At 33.7% G+C, this 6,000-nt stretch overlaps 1 long non-coding RNA gene across 1 annotated transcript in view; it reads left to right on the plus strand.

The window, feature by feature from the left end:
- LOC139077016 (uncharacterized) overlaps positions 1–5,223 on the plus strand; it is a 62,643-nt gene extending 57,420 nt beyond the window's left edge. Inside the window, exon 4 of the long non-coding RNA XR_011529142.1 lies at positions 4,912–5,223. This is a non-coding gene — a long non-coding RNA (uncharacterized lncRNA). The remainder of the gene's footprint in view (positions 1–4,911) is intronic.
- Positions 5,224–6,000: the final 777 nt, after the last annotated feature.

The raw sequence follows: 6,000 nt of genomic DNA on the forward strand, positions 1-6,000 counted from the left end.
GTGTTTTCATTTTCACTTAATGTAGCATATTTTCTGTTAACGCCTTGTTATCTTCCTTAAAATCTTTCTTTGTGGATTATATAGAAAGGCATTGTTTGATCTCCAAATATTTGGGGGTATTCCAGATATCTTTCTGATATATATTTCTACTTTAGTTTCATTGGGGTTAAAGAACATATTTCGTATAACCTAAACCCTTTTAAATTTACTGAGACATTTTATAGCCCCAAATAGGTCTAATTTAGTGAATATTCCATGTGCACATGAAAATTCTGATATTCTGTTAATTTTGGATAGAGTGATCTACAAAGGGCATTTAGGTCAAGTTGGTAAAGTTGTTTAAGACTTCCACAACGTTACTGATTTCTGCTTTCTTGTTCTGTTAATTAGTGACAGAAAGTTTGAAAACTTCAACTATGATTTTGATTTATTTCTCAACAATTTTGCATTTGTTTTCTTTTTTTCCCTTTTGTTGTTTATTTTTATCCTCTTCTCTTGCCTTTTTTTTGGATTGAGTATTTTTTATGATTCCTCTTTATCCGCATAATAGGCGAATTAGCTATATCTCTTTATTTTATTTTTAAGTAATTCCTCTATAAATTAAAATATGCATCTATATCTTATCATGGTCTATATTCAATAATATTTTACTCCTTCTTGTATAACATAAACATTTTATATCAGTATGCTCCATTTCCCCCTCATTCTTTATGCTCTTATTATACATTTTACTTCCATACATGTTATCATCTCCACAATTGCTTGTTACTATTTTTATTGGTTATGTTTTGAAGAAATTATAAATGAGGATAAAATATCTTTTATATTTACTTACATATTTATCATTTCTGGTGCCTTTCAGTGTGTGTGTATGTGTGTGTGCATGCGCATGTGCATGTACATGCTCAGATCTAAATTTCTAACTGATGTAATTTTACTTCTACCTAAAAGACCTCTTTGAACATTTTTTGTTTTTCAGATATAACGGCAATGAATTATCTCATTTTTATATGTCTGAAAAAGTTATTTCACTGCCAGTTTTGAAAAATATTTTGCTCTTTTGTTTTTCTTTTAGTGCTCTAAAGAAATCTCTACATTATCTTCTAGCTTCCACTGTCCTTATGAAAGTCTTCATTCTTATCTTTATTCCTTTGTGTGTAATGCACCTTTTTTCTCTGGCTGCAGTTAAGATTTTCTTTGCATCACTGGTTTTCACCAAATCATTATGTGCCTTGGGATGAGTTTGTGTTTATTCTATTGGGATTCATTGAGCATCTTGATCTCTGAGTTTATAGTTTTCATAAAAGTTGAGAAATTTTTGGTCAATATTTCCTCAAATACTTTTTCTTTCCCTCCCACTCTTTTCCTTCTGGGTCTCCAACTAGCCATATTAGAACATGTGATATTATTCCATAAAGTATAGTAATTAAGTATAAACTTAATAAATACTGAAACAGCAATTAATAAGTATAAATGTATTAATTCCATCTAATGTAGTTTTCACTTCAGATAGAGTTTTTCTTCTCTAGAAGTTTACTTTTGTGTTTTAAACCTATCTTTCCTTTTTCTTCTAATTATGGTTATGTTCCTCTACCTGCTTAAATATTTGGAGCATATTCCTAATAGTTATCTTAACATCCTTGTTTGTTAGTTTCATTAAACCTATTGTTTCTGGATTTGTTTTTATTGACAGTTTTATCATGTTTTTTGTAATATTTTCTTATTTTTTGCATGGTAGATAAGTTTCAACTAAATGTTTCACATTGTATATTTTACATTGTTGTTTTTTGATATTTTCTGTATTCCTTTAAATACTGTTGGACTTTTCAGATGCTTAGCTAAGTTACTAGAAATAAATTGGAACTTTTGATGCTTACTTTTAAGTTTTCTTAGGGAAGATCCAGAGAAGATTTTAATCTAATAGTAATTTAGCCATATTACTGAAGTGACACCTTCTGAGGATGCTATTCATTTCCTTGTGTAAGATCTTTCCAGTCGGGCTAACGGGAGCATGAAATATTCCCAGCCCATATGGGATCTTGTTATTGTTCTGCCTTTCCCTTTCTGTTGGTTTTATCCTAGCCTCTGGTTGTGTCCTCTTACACACGTACAGATGATACTCAGCTGAAGACATAAGAGGACCTCTCTGAAGATCTCCTGATCCTTCCATCTGTGTAGTTCCCTCTTCTCTGGTACTCTGTCCCCAAACTCTAACCACTTTGGCTTTTCTGAACTTTGACCTCTATTCAGATGACTAAATTCTGCCCTTAATTCAGCAGGAACTTCAGGTTCTATTTGGTTTCTTTTTCCTACGTGTAGCCGAGACATGTACTCTAGACGTTAAGCTGGTGAAATTGTATGGTTTATCTTGTTTTCCTTTTCTCAGGAATCACAATCCTGCACTGCTTCATATATTTTGTATAACTGTTAAGTTGTTTAAGTATAAAGATAAATCTGCTCTCTGTTACTTCCTCTTAGCTCAAGTGGAAGTTTACTTTATGAGCTTTTAAAAAATACTAAGCAGTTTTAATATTATTTTATTTATGGATTTTTTTCCATATAGTGTGTTAATTCACATAGCTTGCTTCACATTCTGTGTAATTTTTTCTTAATTCTATAAGGGTGTGCTATCATTCTCTGTATTAAATCTTAGGGCTTTTTTGTTTTATTTTGTGGGAGTCTTTTTGCTATAAATATGGAACAACACAACGTAGGACAAAAAATCCAAGATTGGAGACCTTTGTGCTCTAGGTAACCTGGGTCTGAGTAACGCACGATCTTATTCTGGCCAGTTGAAGGGTGGAGATATTCAATGAATTTAACTAGTGAAAGGAAAAAAGAAGAGACAAACTTTAGGAAACGAAGATGTAGGCAAAAGCTTATATACTGTGAGCTCATGAAAGGCAGAAAATTACTTCTGTATCATCCACATTGCATACCACAATGCCTTGTGGGTAACAGTTAAATTGAATTGAAAATATGAAAAAAGTAATTTAGTTATGACCTTGTGAGATTTGGGGCAAGAGTTCTATGTACCCTTAATTTTAATAAATGCTTTAAAATGGGGATGATAATATCTTATTAGAAAGGAAACAGACTTAATCACAGTTATAACATGCTTTGAAATGCTTTACTTGCATTTGACCTGAAGTGTGTGTTGGAGGAGGTCATCTAGAGAACATGACTGCTGATTGACCCAAGAGCTGGACCTGGGCCACGGAAGGCTCCTCACCCCTACCCCTGTCCTTGGAATGTATGTTCTGCCCATTGTTCCCACAGTGGGAGCCATTTTCAAGGATGCAGATTTGAGAGAGCAATGTACTGCTGAGACAATCTGACAGTGTACATTGCTGAACCCAGTTAAGGCCTCCATATTAACTTTTAAGAGTCTAGCTGATGAGTGGGGAGATCTCCTCATCTTGCAGCTACCCAAGACAAGCCTCATATGTAAGTTTCTTTGCTTACTAGACCTGCCACCTACCAATGTGGTGTGGTCTGCCTTTTTCTTCATCTCTCTTTGCCCTCTGTGTATGGGGGTCCAGTTTAAGATGTCACCCAGGGAAGCTCCTAAAATTTTGAGCCAACAGTGTATGTTTTGAGAAATTCTAATCACAAAAAACTTAGATTTCTTTAAACTTATGGCTTAAGGAAATTTGCATCTTAACAAAAATGCAAGAGCTGTAGCACTTTAGGAATATATATATAATACACACACACACATATATATATAAACACACACACATCAATAACTTAGTTTACATGCTTCAGAGTGTTAATTAAGTAGTAAATATCAATGGCAAATCTCGAGATTTCCCCTATTTATGAGCTATTTGATGTTTGCTTTTGTGATTTGTAATTTGCACAAGAATGATTATGGCTATGTGCTCATTTTTTTCATTTTAATATTCTGAATTCCTCTACTTTAAAGTTTTCAACTATACAAAAATTTATAATCCCATAGTGAAGGATGTTTCTTCTATTTATAGCAGTCGCAGTTGTCACAAAGGAAACAAAATATGTTTTACCTTGCAAATGTGCATGACAAATGTTCTAAAGTGTTAGTATCATGGTCTGTGAGTGAAAGATTCATTCTTGCTTTGGGTTAATATTTTTAATCATCAGAAAGCACTCACCTCTCTGCCAAGACAAAACAGAATGGCATGGAACAAATTCAAAGCAAATAACCTTTCCTAAAACATCAATATTTCTGATGAAAGAGATGAATAAAATGTAGAGATAGATATGGATCTAAAATAAGAACATGAAAAACTATCCTTTATTTCTACTTCTCCAGTTTGACTTCCCAAGCACTAAGCTACCCTTTTTAAAGTTTTAATAATGCTTTCAAACCATAAATTCAACAACTTACTTCTTTATAAAAGGAATCAGAAGTAATAGAAAGAGCAACTGTGATCATAAGCATTTTAAATATTTTTACCTCTCTCATTTATTCCTTTATTAATCTTTTATTTGGTGCTTACTATTTACAGGCATATGCTAGGTGCCTGCAATACAGTATTCTACAAAAGCCATGCAGAACCTGCTTGAGCTTCTCTTCTCCAGTACATTTTAAATATTTATGAGGTCACAGATCTTTGACCTATGCATTTTGATGTCCCTTATAATATCTAGCATAGAGCTCTGAATTTATCTATTTGTTTATTTACCTTTAAAAAAAGAATTCTCCTCCTTTCAGGGGAGACTATACCTTCCTTGAGGACAGGGAACTTGCATGTTTTGTTTGCTTCTGAAACCCAGTACCTAGACCAGAGCCAAGAATAATCCAGGCATACATCGGGCACTCAATAAATACTTCTAATAAATAAATAAATAAATAAATAAATAAATGCACTTCTCGTAAAAATTCTTTCCATATGTGTACCTCATCTATTCCAATCTCTTCTCTTACAGATGAGGAAGTTGAAATCAAGACAAACAAGTGATGTGGTCAAGGCTAAACAGTTGGTTAGTTGCTTTGAAGTCAAACCCATGGCCCTATTCCTAGTAATGAACACTTACTACTAGGCTAATAACTTTTGCTTATCCTAGATAAGTTTTCTGTCTTTGGTGCCTAGTCTAGAGAGAAGAACCGGCAGCACCTACTAGAAAGAGATGAATGTCATGCTAATTTTATATGTGACCACGGGTCAGTCACTTCCCCTCACCAGGAAAAGATGTCTTTATCTGTAAAAGAGATGATTGAAATAAACTATCTTGAAGGTCTCTTTTAGTTTTAATATTCAATGAATTTTGATCCCTTTTATTCCATTTATACCTAAGGAAATAGCTATGAGAGCTAGAAGGGACCTTAAAGGTAATCTTGTCTAACACTGCAATAATCCTTGTCTAACACTACAACCATCCTCGTCTAACACTAGGAGAGAAAATGACTTCCCTCAGGGTCACATGGTCAGTGGAAGGACTCTGGCATAAACCCCATTCTTTCACCTAGCAGTCCAAGATATCTTCCCTCATACCTACAGCAACAACTCAGCAATCGCCTTGGTGAGTTTCAGGGGTTATTTTATTAGACATGATTGTAACTGATTTAACATTCCCTTTAAGGAAAAGTATTCTACTAGGTTACCTTATTTTTAAAGTGAAACATAGATAGTTGATATTTTGGACACTGTATTAGGAAAGACAAAGTCCCATCCAACTGCAGCTGTTTCTGAATTTATAATCAAATCAAAGCCTTTGGAATCGAATATAGTTTTCTTTTGGAAAAATACAACTTAGGGGGCACAAAGTGCACTGCACTTGAAGTCACCGGGTACGACTTCTAATCACAGAACTCTCTGAGTTCCAGTTACTTGACTTTAGGCTTTATTTTTGACCTCACTAAAAAGAAAAAGAAGGTTAGCTTATCAACCTTACAATGTGTTTTTTAAGAGTAGATGAGATAATGAATGGCAAAGCAGTTTGTAAACTCTGAAGCCTTTTGCAAATTTCCTAGGAATGGAGTTATCATTTAGAAATTAAAGCAAACTCTCAGAAGCA

The sequence above is a fragment of the Equus przewalskii genome, chromosome 18, assembly GCF_037783145.1.
Source record: "Equus przewalskii isolate Varuska chromosome 18, EquPr2, whole genome shotgun sequence".
Taxonomy (NCBI): Eukaryota; Metazoa; Chordata; class Mammalia; order Perissodactyla; family Equidae; genus Equus; species Equus przewalskii.